A 21,872-nucleotide genomic window follows, 5' to 3' on the forward strand; every position below is an offset into this window, starting at 1 on the left:
AAAGGCACGTTGGAAAGATGTTTYAGTTAAAATTTTTGATTGATTGAAAAGATTGAACCTTATTCTTGATCGTGGTAATTGTCATTTAAAATTCAATTTTTATTTTGTATCGCAATAACGTTTGTTTTAGAATGCTATGGAAATGTAGATTAAATGAAATTAGTTAAAATTTATAGCAAAAATTATGTAACTAGAAAACTTCGTTTTTAGGTCTGGAAAACATATGTGCGTCAATGCTTTTCACTTGGTCAGAGTGCAGAGCAGAAAGTGCTATATTCTCAAAATACGTGTTGACGTTATTTTGTGTAGTTTTGGTTTGAGACATTCTTGGCTTCTTCAAATTTATCCTAATCTACCCTAGTTCCCACAAAGAAAAAAAGTGGTTTGAAAATCGAAAAGTGTATTTAGTCATTTTTTCTTTAAATAGAACATTTTGTTAATTTTGTTCACATGTTTTATAGCAAAGACTGATATATTTTTTTCAGTTGAAAATAGCAATCCGAAAACTTATTTATGTTTATTTTTTATATTATTTTGCAATGTTTATAGCTGTACTGAAATTATTTAAATAGTTCTGGAAATGTATTATTGACTGTAATAAATTGACATAATTTGATGCAAATGTATTTAAAGGTCTACTCGAACGAAACGGTCGAATAAAAATGTGCAATAAAAAAAAACATTTTGAATTTTCAATTGCATCGAATATATTTGGTCCTTGTGTTGAACACGATGACTTCTTAAAGCTTTAAGTGTTTCAATTCTTAGCGAATAAACGCGATTTCCAAAAGTTGGTATTTTTGAAGTTACGGGGTATTATTCATATAATTAAATATTCGTATTAGTGATATAGTAATTTAAGTTAAATACGTATATTTAAAATTGGGACATATTGGAAGCTGGCACTTGTTTTGAAGAAACCTTAAAGTTCATAGGAACTTTATTATAAAAATGAAATTTATAGGAACATACATTATAATCAGTTCCGAAATTGTTCATATTAGAAGAAACACAGGCTTTTGACTAAAAATCTTGAAGCGACTCATTGTTAACACATCGTCCTGTATATGAAAAGACGAAATGATATTCAGTTGCCGGATTTTTTTCGGTTTCAAGGTATAAGTGAATAAGTTTTCTCTTAACGCTGTCTTTCATTAAACGTTTAAACTCCGAAAAGCGAACACATTTCCATTTGTACAAAAGCGTTGCACTGCCATTAATCAATCACGAAGACTTGTGTTCTTGTTTATGCATCCAAATGTCGGACTTGAACGGAAATGTCGAATATTCGTCTTTATACGAAAACTGAAGTTTCACGATTTCGCTGATTATAAGAGAAAACCAGGAATTTACACCGAGCTAAATTTCTCAAGCAGTGCGCTTAAATTTCGCATCTAGCTTGCCATACGGAACACTTCCTAAGGAGTTTTAAGACGGATTAAGTAGCCGAGACAACAATTATTCTTGCTACAGTCATTTATGCAAAGCTGGACTGTAAAGTCTGAATTCTCTTGTGCTCGAGTTTAATATCTTCTGGCGGAAATAGCGAGTTTCGTGTTTACATTTTAAATTACAATGGTGAAATCTTGAAAGTTTTAACATCTTCATAATTGGATGACTCCCAGGTTGCTCTGTTTTGAGCGACGTCTTTTAGTTTCATTGCTTAGAATAGACGTTTGACCCACTGAGCTGGAAGAAAGTAAGCACAAAAATTATTTTGCGAGTAAAAGCTAAATCAGTTTTTCCTGCACTGTGAGAGAAAATGTGTACAGAAAGTGCATGAAAGGGAATCATCAAATAGTATTGTATGCATATAGTCTTATATTAATAAGACTATATTGTCTTATATTAGTCTTATATTATTAGAGTTAATTGCCTTTAGTGAGTGAATATTCAAACAGTTCGATATCCTTCTGTATTAGCAACTACGACTAAATTTCTTATTGATTGAACTTCCTTATCACATGCATCTAAGCAAAAGAGAAGACAGCGGCAAGCACAATAGAAATAAATTTACTTACGCTATAAAATATGAGACCTAAACAAATGTCATAAACTAAAATGCAACTCTGCATACAAACATACATGACTCTGGGGCATCTACCCTATTCTCCATTTCGCAACGCGCTACAAGTTTTCGGTACTTTGTGGCTGTGGGGAATATTTGCTCTCCATTAGTTCTAGAATTATTACGTTTGTATGTCTCGTGAGTTACGATTGAATAACTTCAATGGAAACCAAACCAGATATAATTGTAAGCATCAAGGGATAGTTTACTTTTGTTCTAATTATCTTTATTCTATCTTTTTATTCTGATTGTATTTTGATTTTATTCTAATCAATGTGACCTAAGATTGTGTTGATTCGATTTAGATATCATTGTTTATTTTAGCTATTTTCAAAGAAAACGAATTGTCAAATTGTGAAAGTTTTGTTGTTTGTGGATTTACATTTACATAATTGAGGAATGAAACATGTATCTATTTAAATTTTCTTGCGTCGTAAACGTTACTAAATTTATGTCATTATTCTATTTAATTAATCTGAGAGTTGGTTTTTTTTTAATATAATTTTTGTAGGCGAGTGTCAATTAGAATTGACTGTTACTCTGTTAGGGATTTGAAGATTCAACTTACAATAATTTATTTTAAATTGAATTATTTTCATATAAATTGTCTAATATTGTCCGTGTCTAAAACCTACTAAAGTTTGACTAGATTGTTACTCAGAAAATATATTGGAGTATGATGATTAAAATCGTTAAAGATATTAGATAAGACCCAACAGGCATAGACATATTTGGATGTGTATCTCAAAAACTTTAATAGTTAAATATCTGGATTCTCATTTCGGCTTTATATTTTAGAAATAAATTAAGGTAGTTTTATAGCTAAAAGATCGACTGTTAGTAATAGTAAATTTTCTAGTAGAATCGATCAACTAGTTTTCTTAAGCGAATGAAAGCTTTCTATTTCAAAAGTAAATAAACGCAAGATTTACATACACATTAAATTTTGTTAGATGTTTCCTAACAAATTTAATATAAATTTATCAAAGTTACACTTTGCAGTGTGTTTCTGTATTCTCTGAAAGCATGAAATTGCAATTAAACATTTATTCGTCTTCAAGCGACATCTCTTCTCTTCGACAAGCTTGCACAAAACCTGCACAGAGTACAGAACAGTAAAAAACATTCTTATGGAAAAACAAATTGATTGCTTTCGTTTGAAAGAAAATGATAACAAATTATATCAAATTTATAGCCCAAAATGATGTACTAAGGGAAGTGATAAACTTTTTAGAGAACTGTTCTTAACAGTAGTTGAAATGAAGCACACTTTTGTTATATCTTTGTTTTTATATGCCATTAATTTAGATTTAAATGCTCCTTCCTGCCGAAATATTTATCGATTCTTTTGTAATATTAATAATGTCTTATAATAGTTCTAAAATAATCAATTTTATGTTTTAAAAAACGTAAATTTTCAAAGTAAAAATTACCAAGTCAACGGTTTCATCTAAAACCTTAACTTGCTGAAAAAAAGTAAACCCATCATTTGAAGAACTTTGCGTTTTAAGACACTTGGATAACGTTTCACATTTTCCTTAACCATCTTAGCAAATCATTTGCTCTCGCATCATGAATAGTTTCAGTTCAAAAGAACTATAAATATGGAATTTTTGTGGGTTTTCTTGTCTCATAATTGTTCCCTTGATATTTTCGGAGTATTCAAAACTTAAAATGTAACCTGTCAAAAAACCGTTTAAATATTAATATATGAACTTACGCAAATGTTCGTAGTACTCAACAGTGTAAGAACTATTTATACAATTAAACATTCTTCTTTGAGAAAAATAAAACTTCTTTTTACTGAACCAAAACCAATTCTATGTAGTTCCTTAGTTCGTTATTTCAATGCGCTTCAAAACCTCCCGAATTATTTATTTTTGTAAATGATGCGACTTTAAGCAGATTACAACTGGAGAAATGCGAATAATTAAATAGATAATTTATCAGAAACGCAGTGAGCTGTTTTTTCCACAAACAGGACTTCAGGTTCCGCGTTGAAGTATTAAAAAACTTCACTGTGCATGTCGAAAATTCTTCAGAAACTCTATTATGCAGAACCTAGATGCAAATTTGCACTTCAGTTTTTTCATAATTCCCCTTTCGCGAAATGGAGCATTACTAGTTTACATTTTGTAATTAAAATGCATTTCCTAATATCTTAGTAATTAGTTTTCCTTCAAGCTCGCGCTTATAGACGGAATGTGTTTAAATTTAAATAACTTTGCATAGACAAAGAGATAATAATTCTCCACAGTTTGGAACATACATTTTCTTAAAGTGAAATAAAATGTATCACACTGAATTAATTTTATAAAATGTATGTGTATATAATCGATGCGAAAAGGAAGTAATTGAACAGATTGTACAATTGTATTCTGCTCATATAAGTTTAGACCCTTCCTAACCTTGCACGGAAACTGGGTTTATAGTAGAAGCTGGTGGAGCAAAGTTTCTTGTCTTCTTATGCAGGCCTATAACAGTGGCCCTAGGCTGGATGAAACCCAAATTAGCTAGCTATCCTAAGTGTAAAGTGAGATAGTGGAAAATGAGGGCAACTCTCAATATGGCTGTTAGGAAGCTAAGGTTTTTCGAGCTATGAATTTTCCAGCAGATAAAATATACAGTGTTAAAATATGAAGACACAATGGTAAAATATCAAAGAAATTATAAGTTATTTTTTAACATGTAAATAGTAGTAAACTGTCATAGAGGCGCTCAATGCAAAACGGTTTRAACTTGTTTCACATTGAGCAATCAAAGTCTGTATTTACTTTCAATAATGTTCAATAGTTTCCCCAAATCAAAAACAATCAACACCAATAAATTGTAAAGTGAGTTGCTGAAACCATAACATATTTTTTGAATCACATAAGCGTGACTACTGCACCTACACTATAAAAATTCAAAAAGCGGAAAAGGTCAATTAATGGCAACTAGGAGTTATTTATTAGGAGCAAAAATTTTCCTATCAGGCGATGAGTATAAAAATATCCAGCAAGGAATCAAATCAAATCAAATCAAAATACGCTTTATTGTATTTTGCATTGCAATTTTATGGACAAAGCGAGTAAAAAAACAAAACAAAATACTACAACATAAACTACGTACAGTACAGTCGACAATGGAAAAAAATAAAAAAATATAATAAAACAGTACAAAATATATCACGTACCATCGTCATGGATAGAAGATACAAACACAGAGGTCATCAGAGATTGAACCACCCATCGCTACAAACGGTGCAGAATAACAACACAATTTAAAAGTGGGAACAGAACGTTTAATGTTCGTTTTAAAATTAATAATCACTACGCAGTTGAATAATTCATTTTTAAGATTACAAATTTAGTCGGACTCAATTTATATGCTGTATTATACCCATTAAACAAACACAAAAGATTTTCGCTAAACATCTCGTAGAAAATTTTCTGAATATTTACATCATTACAAGTTAAAACGCTGAAGCTGCGAGATAATCTGAAGCAGTTCTTAAATCAATTAAATGAAATTCTAGCCGACAAAAATCGGAAAGTTTAGTCCATTTACCGTTTCGTTCATTCATATTTCATTGCTACAGGCTTGAACAATCAAATATTGAAATACGATCTCCAAGTAGTAAATTATGTTTGCTCACAAAAGCATAACGAAGCGTGTCTCCGCCCGTTTTTCTTCATTGTTCCTTTATCGTGGTGGAATTATTACTGTGGTGGTTCACGAGTCAAATAAAGGGTCCCGAGGATATTAGCGCTTTATTTCAAGATGATTTTTTAAAGATATTTTACAAGATAGGCTCGGTAATGAGCCATGATATTTAATTAAGAGATTGTCTCTAGGGAATTATTATTCTTTTGTAAATAATTTGGAAAAATATATGCGCATAATACCTTGAAGGTTTAAAATATATTATAAATTATATCGTCCGTTTTACCTTAGTTTACGTTAGAGTGCCTAGTAAAATACTTCTATTTGGTGTGCCATAAATGTATTTCTGTTTCTAGTCTTTTATTAATATGTTTTTTATTTCGCATTTGGATTCCAAATTGCACTAATATTGTGTCTCTTATATGTATTTTAAAGTCAAAGATTTTAAGGTAGACGCTTATTAACGTACTTTCTCCATACACCATCGTCGAACTGGAATTTTCAAGTAAATACCATTTCCACTCCACTTTCCTCGTACTCATTTTGTAAACAGAGCAATATTTTAAATCCTGCTCCCGAGAGGAAACACTTGATTTTGTAAATAAGTTGGGAAAAATGAAAAAGTTTCAGATGTGTAGCGGAGCAAAGGGCAAATTCTGTCAGGACAATCTGGCAATATATTACTCAATGTTTTATAAAAGCAATTTTGAATTTAGTTGGAGCTCTAGCAATTTCTCGCTACTGGTGGAGGTGCAGTTGTGAACAGATAAAAGAATGATATTTTAGTAAAAAATCATAATTACACCAAAAACTAGTGGATCCGGATCGCTTGCAAATGACTTAATTTATTCTCAAAATAATACTACTGACGTCCCTAAAATAACTAGTTGTTCTAAAGCTCATGATTTACAGAGAATCAAAGTGACTGATTGGCTTTGCTTTGGCTGTTTAAATCATTATTACAACAGTTTCCATAAAAATATTTTGTTAATTACTAAAAATGATAAATTTTAAAAATATATTTTTTCCACTCAAATGGAACGCTTCACTTCAAAATGAACCCATGATTAAAGGAATTCCTGGTTTGGAAATGTTTCAGCCAAAAGCGATTGGACTTCAAATAGACAAATAAAAGGTAAAAGCTTTTAAAGGGCATATGAGCCTATTTAATAATTTGTTTGGTATTGTAAACACGAATGCAACTTTCTAAACTAGGAAACCCTTTCAGCCATTATTGCAACCAGAAATATATGATATCCATTATAAAGTAATGCTATGTATGTTTCATATGTAAAAATGTATACATACATGATCTATTTAAAATTTGAAATTCTCTGATGGGTACTTCCTCAATTTTCGCAGTAGATACTAAATAGCAAACAGATCAGGAAAATGGATTTGATGGAATAAATATAAAAATACTATGGATTTTTAGATAGATAGAATAGATGTGAACATAGCTTTTCTAATTTGTTTATAGTTAGAGGTATTATCGGTCAGACCTAATTAAACATCAGGTTTTTAAGAAGTACAGTATTAAATATTGCACCCATGTTAACGCCTTTCGTTTAATTTAAAATACATTTAAGAGATAAAAAAAATAAAAAGTTTTTAATTACGAACAGTGCCTAAAAACGGTTTGTATTTTGTTGAGATCATTGTGAGTAACACCAGGTGTAATAAGGAATCCATTTGGTATTAAAAGTAAATACTATTATAAGTACTTACAATTGAATTAGTTATGTTGGACCTGTGTGCAACAAAAACATGTTCATCAGTTGAACATGTTATTTGAATGAAAAAACTTTAAGGTAAAATTAAGTTAACTTTAATTATAAACTGAACGCGCTTTAATAAATGTACTAGACGTAAAAGGCTTATCGCATAGCGTAAGATCGCCGTCATTAAACCAATTTAAAATATAAGCAAATTATATTTAACATATTTTGCAGCAGGCTCTTAAAAATTGACATATTTTGATTACAATGGAAATATATGCAACATTTAAACACTTGTAATAGAATAGTTGTCATGCCTCAGAAATATGGGGGACTATCSTCSTTTTCTCGCAGAGATAAATTGATGTCATTGTTTAWACTGTAAGTTGTATGGTTTTTTTTTGCTAGAAAAAATKKCTATTAGGTATATACAGGGTGATTCAAAATTGGCGTCAGTCYTSTGGAGGTGTTGTCTGGMGCTGTTATAGGAGTACAGAAAAAATAGTAAAATAAATTAATTGTTATTAAAAACTGATAAATTTGCAAAAAACTATATCAGAAATACGGCAGCAGTGTTTTTGAAGGTAATCTGCCTAATTAACATTGCGCAAATACTTGTTGCTTCGTAACTATTTAAAACTCCGGTAACCATGGAAATATAGAGATTGACAATATGATAGACAAGGATAAACGGTACATATTTGTTGACGAGATGTCAACCTGTTCTCATAACCTCGAATTCTGCGGGGTTTTGTGTTTACATAAATAATCCACAACACTAAACATTTGAATGGTTAACTCCAAACAAGCTAGTGCCTGTGTAATCTCCTTGTTATCCACTCTTATCAAGCAGCTTCTCGTATTCTGTTAATTAACTCGTGCTCCATTTCTATCTCATTGTGCTGTGTGTATCGTACAAACGTGGTAGGAATGTATCCGGTATTTATTTCGTGCCTGGGAAAGTGTCAGTGGTTGTGCAATGTTCTGAGTGCCCCTGGAAGGCTCTGCTGCAATTATGTCCAACTCTTGTTCCTCTGTGCCTGAAACCCGACCATCTATCGTCCACTATCTTCCTGGAACCACTCTCCTCACCCTTTGTTGGCGTGAGTTCTTTCAGCTTCTGCCATGTTACTGTAGCATTTCCCCTGAAGTAATCGCGTATCCACAAATTCGTGAAAGGAAATAACAAATTATTGTTATGATTGACAAGGGCTATCTACGTGTAACTATCTGTTAATGACAAAAAATATCATTGCCGCCTTTTCATCAAAAAATTGTAGAAGAGAACTTTTTTGATATCAAAAATTTTCGTAATTTGAAGCAAAGATCGTAATTTTTCTTTTTGAATGCGCTTAAGTATTCCACTAGGCTGCCAATCCAACGTGGGATTTTTTCAAAATAATGCGTAATTGCAAAGTTGAAATTCGATCTTCAACTGTTAATATCTTTTAGAAATTTTCGAAAAAAAAATTTTCTATATTTTTCTGCTACTCCCCAAGGGAGCCTCTATCACCCCTTAAAAGGAATGACATCAATTTTGAATCACCCTGTACAAACTCCGTCAACACAAAATTCTAATCTAAATCTTATAAAAATTTCCAAGATTTATCGAACTCGCTTCTGTTGGCCGATTGCGAATTCTTCTTCATAAACTGTAGTATCTCTACTGGAGACAGGTCTCTTCAAGTTTCTTCCAGATATCTCTATCCTGTGCTTTCTGTGTGCAGGTTCGTCCCGCTGCGGCTTGAATATCGAAAGCCCATCTCTTCATTGGTCTACCCAACATTCGTTTGCCTTCCCATGGTCTCCATTTCAGTACCATGTCCATCTATTGTTTTCCATCCTGGTCACGTGTCCTGCCGTCACTGCCACTTCAATCTGGCTATTCTCTCGGTTATACTCGTTATTTAGGTTCTTCTTCTAATCTCTTCGTTCCTCATCCGATCTGTCAAACTGACCCCCAGCATTTGTCTTTCCATAGCTCGCTGCGTGCATTGCAGGCGATGTACGCTATTTTTTGTGAGGCTCATTGTTTCCAGCCTGTAAGTGTTTACTGCGAGTATGCAGCTATCATACACTTTCCTTTTCAAGTTCATAGGGATATCTCTGTTAACTCATTTACTCTACACTAAATCAAAATAAAGCCAAATCTAAAGACTCAGGTATACCATGCAATATAAGAGAGAAGAYCCTAGAAAAGAGAAAACTAAGGARGATCTGGCAGAACAACTAGGTCAATTTCTAGTAAAAGAAATSCAAACAGAACATCGAAAGGGGTCAAAATTTCTTTAGCAAATCACGAATATACAAACATTCCAAGATTCATAGAGTGCATCGACACTACAAAAAATAGTAGTGAATATTCGCTCTGGAAAGCAAATCGGAAAGTTACACAACCTCGGAGATTCATATCCCCTATTGGGGAAACCTGATGGAAGCTGGGCAAGAGCAAACTTTGAAAAAGCCACTGTGTTTGCTAGCTTGCCTTAGCGATGTCTTTGAAGTTCTGGAACCAGAGGGTCAGGATGATGTGAGATGTAATCGGTTACAGGAAGCAGAGTCTCGTGAGGTAACTGACACTCCAAACCAAAACTCAAATTGCAATAAAGTAAAACAAATAATTAGAAACCTCAAAGCCAAGATGACTCCAGAATACGATGGTTGTACCGGCAAAATACTAAAATAATTTCAACCTTTTGCCAATGCCACCTTTCGCCTGGGACACAGTGGAAGGTAGCACAGATAATTCTGATCCCAAAACCAGGTAAGGACTCATGTCTGGTGACTTCCTATAGGGAAATAAGTCTTCCTCTTATTCCAGCATCAGAAATAGTCCTGAAGATAACGAGTATTACTCTGCCTTCCTCGAATCATATCTCAAAGATAGAACTTTCCAAGTTAAAGCCCATGTGAGAACTACAAAATTAGATCCAATCAGAGCCGGCGTTCCACAAGGAATCGTTTTGCGTCCAACTTTACATCTGCTTACACGTCACATATACCTTTCGACGGGAATATAATGGTTTGCTACACGTGCTGATGACACTGCTATATTAACTTCAAACACTAACCCATCAATAGCTTCTCAAAAATTACAAAACTATCTTAACAAAATCAGTAATTTTTCTAAAATTTAGATAATTCAGGTAAACAAGCATACGTGACACACATTACTTTCACTCTTCGACGGGAGACGTGCCCAGCTATCGTAATACATGAGAAAKAAATTCCTCAGAACACTCATGTATCKTGATCATTGRTCAACRTCATKAATCTTGGACTTCACCTGGATCGTTGTCTAACGTGGCGTGATCATATCTGGAAGAAGTGCAAGTAACTAAACCTCAAGCTTAGAARAATGTACYGGTTACTGGGAAGAAGATTCAAACTATYCCTCGAAAACTAGGTGTTACTATACAAATACCGACTCAACCMAATTTGGAAGTATGGAGCTGARCTATGGGGTAACTTRCTTCTAAATCAAACATCGAAATCGTTGAGAGGTTTCAATCGAAATGTCTGAGAGAAATCGTAAATGCTCCCTGGTTTGTCCCAAATGAATTAATCAGGAATGACCKACAACTAAAAACAGTTACTGATRAAAKATMGACCATTYACTTCATATACACAWACAGATTATCAATTCTTCTGAATAKACTGGCAACGGATCTGMTGACCAAGAACAGAACCATCACCTGATTGAAGATATATAARTGCTGAAGAATACGACTTCTTTCTTCTAATAATCCACTCATCTCGCCATAGTTARATTTATTTTCAAATTTATTTTAGTAGGTAGTAGAGTAAGAGTAAATCGGCCAACACAAACCTAGTTTTTAGYATATTGCTTAAACATGTAACAAATCAATTAATTAACTTAAAAAATAGTGACTATACAYCAGCTTCGACTACATCATTTTTTGCCGCCTCACTAATCACATTCGATATCTTGCACTAAAATCCTTGAATTGAAACAAATRAAYGATATAAAAAAATTCTGTTGTGTGTACTATCTAATGGAATATTTAGTAATTTTGYTGTCGAATAACTAAGGAGAACTACATTTATTTCCTGATAATTTTTGACGGTTKATTTTGCTGGCTTTACCAGTTAAGTAATTGTTAAAAATTGKTGAATGTCTGGTTTCCAGGAAACAACTATATTTTGGGCTAGATTAATTAGGAAAATTGATGACAAATAGTGGAAATTGTGCACATTTCAATWCGGGTTTAATTTGGCATGGTAATTGCTTTTGAAATCATTGGATAAATTCGTACGCAATTCGCTGTGGCTTCCAAAAATCGAATTACCAACCTTAAATTAATTAACGTAATCCATAAACTGGAAGTACACCGTTTCTGTTTATAAAAATTCTACGTTAGCCAATTTTGAGTTACACGACCATGTATTCAATAAACATCAGCTGAACGACCAAGAAGACCAATAAATATCAGACGACTCAAATCGTACTTTATTCAGGGAAGTTTCCTCTTAACTTTGAGTTTAAACGGCACTTCTTTCAAAACAGAAGCAACACTTTATATTCTGAGCCCGAAGGCCAAGCTAGGAACTTTTTCACAACTTGATTTTATAAATAAGTCTGGCTAAAATACGTAAGGCACGTTCGCGCTATTCGAACCGTGTTTGGGGGCACGTTCCTTTAGGTGAATAGGGTAATATATTTGTCAATGTCCCGTTCATAGGTTGCAGAATTTATACAGATGTCTTTATCGCAAGAGTGTACCTACTAAAACTTGCACAATTTTTAGTTTTGGTCTTTACGCTTGTAGAGTTAAAGGAAAATTGCATTCATCAGTATTTCTGCTCAAATGTTTCACTGGTGCTATTCTTTGACACATAGACTAAAAGTGTAGGTATAGCTATATAGATATATCATATAGCTCATAAGATATATATATATATACAAGGACATTTTTACGTTAAAACTCCTAAACGCGTTAAATATCTGAAGCCAAAAGTATGGCTATTATTATATTAATTATTATCGCTTACAGTTAAAATATTATTGAGAATTATATGATATAATTTATTTGGCAATAGAATTTTTTTAATATTTTTTTGTTCAACTGTTGCGTATTGAAATTTAGAATTAGGCGTTTCAAAAAGGCACGATATGTATTATTCAGGAATTATGAACTGGACTTGAAGGTTGTGCAAGATAAATAAGGGCAAGTTAAATACTATTTAAAGTTTGAAGAACCCCATGAAGGTGACGTGAGGAATTGTCGCTCATACAGCCTTTCGTTTTATTTATATAACATAATAAAAATACTTATGCGTGAGAACTCACATGTCCAAAATATTAACATTTTCGAATGTTAAATACAAAATTGCTCAACAATATGAGCAGTACTAAAAAAGCTCGGCTTTGGCCCGCATGAATAATTAACATCTACTTGAATTTTTAGAGTTTGAAGTCATTTTGAATAATCAATTTGAATAATCAAGTAAAAAACATCATTTAATAAAGTTTAGGGAAACGAGACATAATAATGGGAATAGGACAATAGAAGAAATATCGGATGAAGAGTTTTCCAAACTTACAAACTGTAATTTTGGGCGATTAGGTAAATATCGTAAGGTTTCTCTGTCTTTCTCCGACTACGGGTTCTTCGGGACACAAGAATAAATTATCAGTTTTTGTTCAGGAGAAACATGCAAGCTAGCACCTACCTAGAAACTTAATAAATTGGTTATTTTCTAGAGTTCAAAATTTACAAGAACATCCAAGATTTATTGATTTTACGCCAATCGCCGAAAAAATTCCGGATTGTTTGGTACCTACTTATATACAATAAGTAATACTAAAAATATAATTTTTATTTCATAGGCTATGTAGGGAGCTTTTTTATGCAATATGAAATGCATTTTGTTTGTCCCTGAATTAAGTTGCTACTCTTGAGAAGAATTATCAACTATTCTTTTAGAAAAATTAAAAATTACATCTGCTATACAGAAAAGTTTTATATTTGAACACGGTTGAATTTTCCGTTTTTGGACATTTCAATCAGACCGAAGTTATGACCGGAATATGTTCACAASTTAACCATAGTCAAAATCATTGGAAGCGTTCTATTAATACTATTAGTTGATAAATGTAATTTTAATATCTACATAATGAAAATGGACAAAAAACCAAGGCAAATTTTATTGCCAATTTACTTGGTAGCATTTTGAACTGCACAAGTCAATAGCTATAACACAAATATTAGTAAAATGTCAATAATATGTAAATCTATATATYGATCTGTGATAAATTTAAAATATTWAAATTCCATTTTATTTCTAGGCGATATTCGTTATAACTATCAACTGAGTAAAAAGTATGAATAACTTTTTGCTACTCTCTTAACAACACAGTGAGAACATTTTGACTAAAGTTCTGCTGTCTTTTAACCATAGAACAGAAACATTTAACAGTTGAAGCTAATGTTCGGTGGATATTGACCAACAACGTATATTGAGCAAATGCCGCAAAAGCTATAGAGAGTAGAATCTGCAAGATTAGAAAAGTAGAGCTGTTTATTTACAATTGAAAAAATCGTGTTTTTCTAAACTTATATAATATATTTGTAGTTTAAAGCTTAGAGAAGGCAACACAAGTTATGGCTCTATTTAATGTTACACTGAAAACGCCGCTAAAAGCTGAATTTTGAAGAATTTTTTTTCTCATCATATTTGCTTGAACTGTCCAACACGTATATTTCATATGTATTTTCAAAATTATCTTTAATTTACTCAATCACAATTTATCCAAATCAATAGTCTCTACCAATCAACAGTCAGAAAAAAATACTCCAAATTTGGGGCAAGAAATACACCAAACTCTTTAAATGTCTTCAAGCGATGGCCGTCTGATGTTCGGAACATGTTCAACTGCTCCATCCACCAAAATCTGCAGGTTTGCACTTTACAACCCCAACTTTTTCCAGAGCATTTAAAGCAGAAATACTGGCTGKGTATTTCTGCTTTAAATTATTAAAACACCCACTACTAATTTATTTTTACAACTAAATTGTTATGCCAGCAATAAGACAAGTTCTGTTACTGCTATTAAAAATTAATTCGTAAAATAGTTATATGGCGCCAGCCTTTACGTTGGTAGCAAACTTTGGAAATAAATTGATAGTTCTGTAACTTAAGTCCGATTCGGAGCCCGACTTTCGAGAATCAATTTGGATATAGTTTTGTAAGCCGGAATTCTAGATAAGACAAGAGCGCTGCAACTGGATGAAATTTTAATTTTAAGATTCTTGCGATGTACTCACTTGTATTGCCAGGTAAACTGCTGGTTCAATATTCCAAGTGATATAAAAAAAGTATTCAGAAAATTGGCATATAGCAGGTCATACTAAGGTTGGAGATGTGAATATATGGCTTTTAGTTTCAGAGTGTCGACATCATTCCACAGGAGCTTGCAACCATTATGGATGAAAAATTGATTTCACACAAGAAGCCAGAAAAAAAAATGAATATTTCCATTAAAATTCAAATCGCGAAACGTGGCACCATTAAATCCCATTCAAGTTCCCCATAATTGCACTCTGATCGATTGCTCCCCTCATTACAAACCAATAAGCATAAGGGTTGCCTTACGTTTTGACGGATATTTGAAAGCTTCTAAATTCTTTTAAAGCGGATCCGTTGGCAATAAGTCGAAAGCTAGCGATTCCGAACACGTACATCCCAAATGCCGAGGTCAATTTGTACAGCGAAAGATTATAAGAGCATAATAATACCATTGGCAAGTGACGGGTGCTGTTAATATTCGATCTTCAGGGGCGAAGGAAATGCCTGCTCAGAAAAGCGCTTGCCCTAATTCCGGAGGATATTTTTGGGCAATATAAGTATCGGTTAGTATCGGGAGATCTAAATAGTGCACAGTGATATGAACAAGAAAAAATGTTAACTCTGTAATTCCCAAACAAATTGATCCAACAGTGGATTATTCAGTTTATGATTATGTATATGCTGTGCCATTTGAGGTGTTAAATATTATATCTGCCGTCAATTTGAAACCTTTCCAGTCTTAATATCGTTCTTGCAGTAGAAAATATGAAAAATCGAAAAGACCCGCCAATTTTATTTGTAAGGGGGACACTTTAAAATAATATTTTTAGCCACCTTGTTTCAACCCTCTAGGGCGAGTAGATTTTCTTCGGGTTATTCAACGATTTTAACAGTGTAACCTGCTCTTCGAATCATTTGTATTCCAAGGAGGCTCAATACAATTGTTTTTGTTAAAAGTTTAATTGTCTCTACAAATTTGAAGTGCGATTATTCGAAACGCTCTGAACAAAACGCAACAAATTAGTAACTAATACAAAGAGAATTGAACGCCCTTTAAAAAGATGCTCCACTTGACCCACCTTCTTATTTAAGTTTCTAAGGATGACTTTTTTTCCTAGGGGGTTGAAATAAGGAGGCTAAAAATATTCATTTAAAGTGTTCCCCTTACAAATAATAATGACTGGTCTTTCCGATTTTTCATATTTTAAACTCCAAGAAAGATATCAAGGGCGAGAAGTTGACACCCGCTATACCTTTTTGTTCACAAATCGCAGTGATTCGTAGAGACAGAGGTAAAAGACTAAAAAACGAAGAAGGCTCCAATAACCAACCTGCAGTCAAACCTCACGTTTTTGTACTTATATTATTATGCTCACGTTTTATTATTTAAATATTTACACTGGTAAAATAGCCTTAATCAGCACTTTCAAGGCAACTTTGGTATATTTGGACTTTTAGATGTAAGAAGACAACCGAGTTTTCCTACTTTGTCGACACCTGACTCTCGTGTCGGTAGCCATGGTACCTCGTCGAAGGAAACTTAAAATTGAGTGTTAATCTTCCTAAAAATAAATGATTAGAACGCGAATGAAGAAAATAATCAAGTGTTGACAAAGTAGTAAACCTCTATTTTTTCGTTCCAATTTGTCGAAAATTCAAAACCTAAAGACTAGACTTTTAGATGCGGTTCATCAATACTTCAAATACTTAAATAAATAAAGAAAGTTAAATCTGGCGGATGATTTCAAAGTTGCAGAGGAGGCAAACATGTTAAAAATTGGTGCTAATAGCTAGTTCTAAAGATTACAACAAAATTGCAGAAGCAGGTGCGAAACTTTTGGATATTGACATATATTGATATATAAGAACCTGAGTTTATGTCTTTTCAGATTTGCAAAACTAAACTTACTGGCTGATAGAAAAATGTGTTCCTGCTGATGTCCATGAACATGAATTTATCTATACAATACATTACTGCAGAGTGGTCCAAGTATTCCTGAGCAAATATTTCTCAACGTCAGAAGGAAATGCATGCATTATTTCAGTGTTAGTTTATTTGTATCTATTATAATTTGCTTTAGTTGCTACGCCAATGCTGAACTGATCTGAACTTGAAAAACTGTATACACTTCTTTCAATTATGTAGGTGCTAGCTAAGTTTTATTTAAACTTCGTTGTTAGACTCATCGATTATTTTATAGTTTGTGTTCGTTCATTTCCTGATTCAATATTTTGTGTCTTGAACTACTGGTTCCAGCGATATTCGATATTCTGACCTTCCSGTGCTTAGACACAGCAAAATTATTATTATTATTATATTCATTATGCTGTGGCTCAGAAGTTAAATACCAGAAGTCAKAAATATACACCTGTTTAACTAGTAAATTAAATACGTTCAGAGAGCTCGAAAMTGTGTATTTCGTACCTTTWAGCAAACYTTATCTWATCCCTTTCGTYGATGACAAGATCAGACYATTCGGCTTGTTTTGAATTGAATGTTTTACMAGCTGRAACTACGATAATGCTAAATGRTCTTATTGCTTCAATATCAACTTAGGTTTAAKAYRMTWTMRACTSMWGTTYYWTSAACAGGCTGTTTTCATTGGCATATTGGCAGCATAATTTTGTAATGATTTCTAAAACTATTTTGGCCCCCTAATAATGTGGAATTAAAACATAAATATGTTGAAGACTTTGTGAATAAAAATTTATAAAAATAAAAATTTGAAGCGAACTAGCTGAAATTAAAATTMAAAYTCCTTTATCTATGTTAAAAAGATATAACTTTTACATACGTCAGTAATATTGATAAAATTAAATAAAATACAATTAATTAGATAAACTGATAAACACAGTGACAGATACGATCAGAGCGACAGACCAAACTCAGCCTTACATTGAACATCAAGTCAGGGTTCAAAAACCAATTGGTGAAAAACCAAAAGAAACTTTGGCAGCTATTCACACACAAAGCAGTAACTGGTTTAACTTCTGAAGTGCCAACTCATATTCATTCGCAGAATTCGTGGCAACATATATACATATTTACCGAACTCAAAAGATGATTTTCCACACCTGACGTGATGTTATCGAGTAAATCGTCACGGTCGTGCCCCTAGATTCTGAATATTGTTTAAATCACCTTAAATAAATGATAGCAAATAATACAATAAACTTTATCATATTTTCCAGACTGATAAAGAAATCGATGATAATACTTATTATTTATTATTAGACACATTTCTGCGATTAAATGCGAATTCCATGACACGACATGGGAATCATACAGTTTGTTATAAGATCTTAATTAAAAGTACACCGACAGAGCTCGAACTAATCGGTTTAGAAACCCATACACTATCTATATCTGAACCAAACCTAAATTGATAACAATTCCTAAGCTACTATAATTTACTTGTATGCAACATTAATCTAAATACGTTTTTGAGTCTTTAAATCCCCTAATCTGACGATTTAGGCAATGAACACAACCTATTTAATTTAGTCGTTTCTATCGTCCAACACGGAGTTAGGCAGATTGAATTTGAATGAACTGTCGCTGAATGTATTCGAAGCATCTGACCCATGGCATTAGTTAATGAAATAATTTGAGAAATGCCCTATTTCTAATTGAATTTGGCGTGGTAAAGTCAGTCTAAAGTTAGAATTTGCATGGTTACTGTTGAATAATTAAATTAAATTAACCATTTATTTAGTATTTGGTGCGTTGTTTTTTTATCACCAGTTTACTACCATGATGGCCGAGTTAATGATTTCAGCCTATTGGGTGTGTAAATGTAGTAATTAAAAATTAACATGGTTGTAACATTTTATTAATACAGATGCACTAAGTGTCCCCGGGTGTTAATCCCTACTACTATTAATCAATTAATAAATTAACCGCCTCGTGTTAATAATTATTAAACCTAATGTTTCTCCAGCGTCTGCGTCAACATGTGTTGATTGTGTTCATGACACGATGTTTTGAGGAGACGAAATAATCCACCTGCCTGGATTCCATAAAAATCCATTTCCCAGACAAAAACAATGGCGGGAGCTCATATTTCTTATTGTGAAAAACATCGGAACGCATTTCCATCAGTCCCGGAAATATTCTCAAGCTGATATCGATAAGAACTAATTCAAATTGAGTTGAAATTGATACTGAAACTCCGTTCCGACTCAATGAAATCGATCCTTCAACTTTTTCTTATTTCAAGACTTTAATTTAGAAGTGCAGATAAATGTTTGGCTTATACATGACGATAGATAGCTTAATATGCATATTCAATGAAGTGAAAATTTATTTCGAAAGTTACTTTCGCAGCTCGATTTCGCGTAGATTTAAATCACTGAGCTTTTTGCTCGAAAACCATGAACGTTTTGTTTATTTAAACGTTGAACAGGAAGACATAAGTTCTTAGTCGTACGGAAAGGCAATTCAGTCGATTCGACACCTGGTTACAAAGTTATTTTGGAAGAGAAAAAAGTAGATTGGTGTAAACCTAATGAGCCAAATTTAATGTGTGAATTATCTTGAACGTCAATAAGATATGAGAAGAGAACCTGAACCAAAATCAAACCATACTCCAGTTGTTAGAAAATATCTAACGAAAGCATTCGTACCGTAAGTATGGCAAAATAAATGATCTGCAAGGATTTTTTTAAGTTAAACGTGGCAAAAAGGTTAAGATAGCAATGACATTTATTTCCCTACTTGCTACACCTCTTTATTTACCTATTCTTCAGTTATTTGCAGTTGGTCTAGCTAAGTCGCTTATTTTCTTGTTCTTTTCAATTGTTCTTCTATTACAGTTTTGTTGTTTTTAACTAAGGTGTTTCGTGTATTTTTAATTCTTTTAATTCATTTGGCTTTAAGTATTAGTAAGTAAGGAAAGTAAGGTAGTAGTAAGTTAAGAAAACTTGCTTTGCTGTGGTTGAAATTGATACAGTATTAATTTTAGTTGAAGTTGGACTAGATTCTCTTGGACAAATAAAGAAGAGCTCTTTTACAGGTTACTTATTTTTCTCAAAGAACAGCAGCTACTAGTTCGTTATCTCCTCATTTGTGCCCCCTAATCGGCTCTGCATCTGCTGTGCACACTTGAAAATTACGATCCAGAACCCGATTCTTCATTTAATATAAACTATGCTTGAAAGAAGTTCCGGCAAGTTAAACAATGTCAATTTTGCTTCAGCCCAAATAGCACTGCAGTCAAAGTTATATTTGAATATATTTCTGCTGCTAAATATCCTACATTTGGGGTTTTAAAATTTAATAGCAGCTTGGACTGTTATTGTCGTTTTATTACTGATACCACTCACTCTGTGTTTGCAATAAAACTTAATTTCCATACATGCCCAAATACGCAGATATTCGCACACAATCATAAACTTTATCGAGTCTATGCAGAACATGTTCTGGATGGTATTACAACACCGCACAGCCCATTTGTAGATTGTTTGTTAAATTCATGGATCATTTAGTATGTCGAGGACACAATTGGTGCCCAATAACATCTCTATTAAGCGCCATATTAGATAAATCGGAAAGCGACCGAATTACAGCAGTTTGGGTTTGAGTGCTTTGGATTACCAGATTTATATGAACACTACGTCGGATTGCTTTTAATGTAATATTTTAGCAATTAGCCTACGTTCAAAATAATTAATAGTTTAAGCCCCGTTTCTGGAAAACCAATAGAACTACTAAATAATTTCTAATAAACATCAGTTGCAATCCTTACAAGTTCCTTCTGTTTGCAAACATTTTTTAAATTAGGGTTTGAATAAAAATGTGTTGTAAGCTAGTGGCAACGTGTCTACTGAAAACCAATAGAAACGATCCCATTTGATATGCATTTTATCGACCGATATTCTATTAAATTTTAAAATTTTTCTATCCCACCGCCACAGAAAAAGTGACACAACTCAAAACTTAAATCCGGCAAAAGAGGAAAAGCGGCACTATTAGTAATGACTGCGCTCAATATTCCAGGTCTATAAAAATGAATGCATTTAAAATCCTTATATCTGAGCAGTCCGGACGAAATTGAATGCTTTTTCACTATGCTAAAATGAGAGAGAATTCGGTGAAATTCATGTTGAAAAGAGAAAGAAAGCACCAGTCTGCTTTGAAAAAACCAAAGGCTAGAAATATTTCAATTTATAGAAAATTAGATAGTCGAGTGCATGGAGTTGAGTCGAGTAAATCACAACTCAAAAATCTAAGCCGATATATTTTTAAAGCGTTGATTTATTAAGGTCAGATTTACATCTTTCATACGGTATCACATTTTTTGAAATGCGGTTTTGCTGCTATTGGTAGATACAAGCTTTTTTTTGTGAGTTTCAATAAACGTTCAAACTGTTCTAAGGTTTTATATTGTATAAAGCTGCCAATATAAATCTTAAATTTAAAACCTTAATCGTAAGTACAAGTTGTTTTTTATTTTGAATTAATTTTTTGTGTATAAACAGATTCTGATAATACAATTAACCGGTTGTAACTGGAACTAAGGACTGAAATAAATAAAGAATAACGTATTAAGCAATTGGTTTCCTATTAGATATAAATGGCGGAAATCGAAAATATAAGTAATTTAGTACATCAAAAACGACACAAGCCAAAATCCGGAAAGTTTTTATGGGGTCAACAGAATTAAAATCAAACCTAAATTGTGTCTTTATGCCTACGAATCAAACCCCACTAAGGCCACCAATTTGATATACTAAATTAATTTTTATTTTTCCAATCCATTTAATGTTATTATATCTAACTAATTTAAAAACTTTGCTTTAAATCCGTCTCCTGAATAGTTCTACATTTTTCAGTTGTGACATTTTTCTTGAAAATGTGCTGATCACATACATTGAATAAGTTATGTTATTTATAGCTGCTCACAAGAATCATGTTTCCAAGAATTAAATTCGTAAATAAGCAAAAAGGTTGTACTCGACATGCTGAAATTGTACAAAATCGAAGTTCACAAAATGGGTGTGAACTGAACCCATACTAAAACAATCAAGTCTGATCAATAAATACTTGAGAATTATTGACAAAAAAATTAAATAATATAAGCGATGACGATGTGCTTCCATAAAAACTGTTCTAGGTGTAGGGACGATAC

At 32.7% G+C, this 21,872-nt stretch overlaps 1 protein-coding gene and 1 long non-coding RNA gene across 3 annotated transcripts in view; both read left to right on the forward strand.

Moving 5' to 3' along the window:
• LOC125504445 (hemicentin-2-like) overlaps positions 1-21,872 on the forward strand; it is a 387,752-nt gene that overhangs the window by 233,524 nt on the left and 132,356 nt on the right. The gene's annotated exons all lie outside the window — the stretch shown is intronic.
• LOC125504446 lies at positions 564-16,866 on the forward strand. Its single transcript, XR_007281495.1, has 3 exons — positions 564-1,699; positions 16,424-16,568; positions 16,632-16,866. It is a non-coding gene; the product is annotated as an uncharacterized LOC125504446 (long non-coding RNA).

Source organism: Dendroctonus ponderosae, unplaced genomic scaffold (genome assembly GCF_020466585.1).
Source record: "Dendroctonus ponderosae isolate FM_Combo_2020 unplaced genomic scaffold, Dpon_F_20191213v2 Dpon_F_20191213_5, whole genome shotgun sequence".
Taxonomy (NCBI): Eukaryota; Metazoa; Arthropoda; class Insecta; order Coleoptera; family Curculionidae; genus Dendroctonus; species Dendroctonus ponderosae.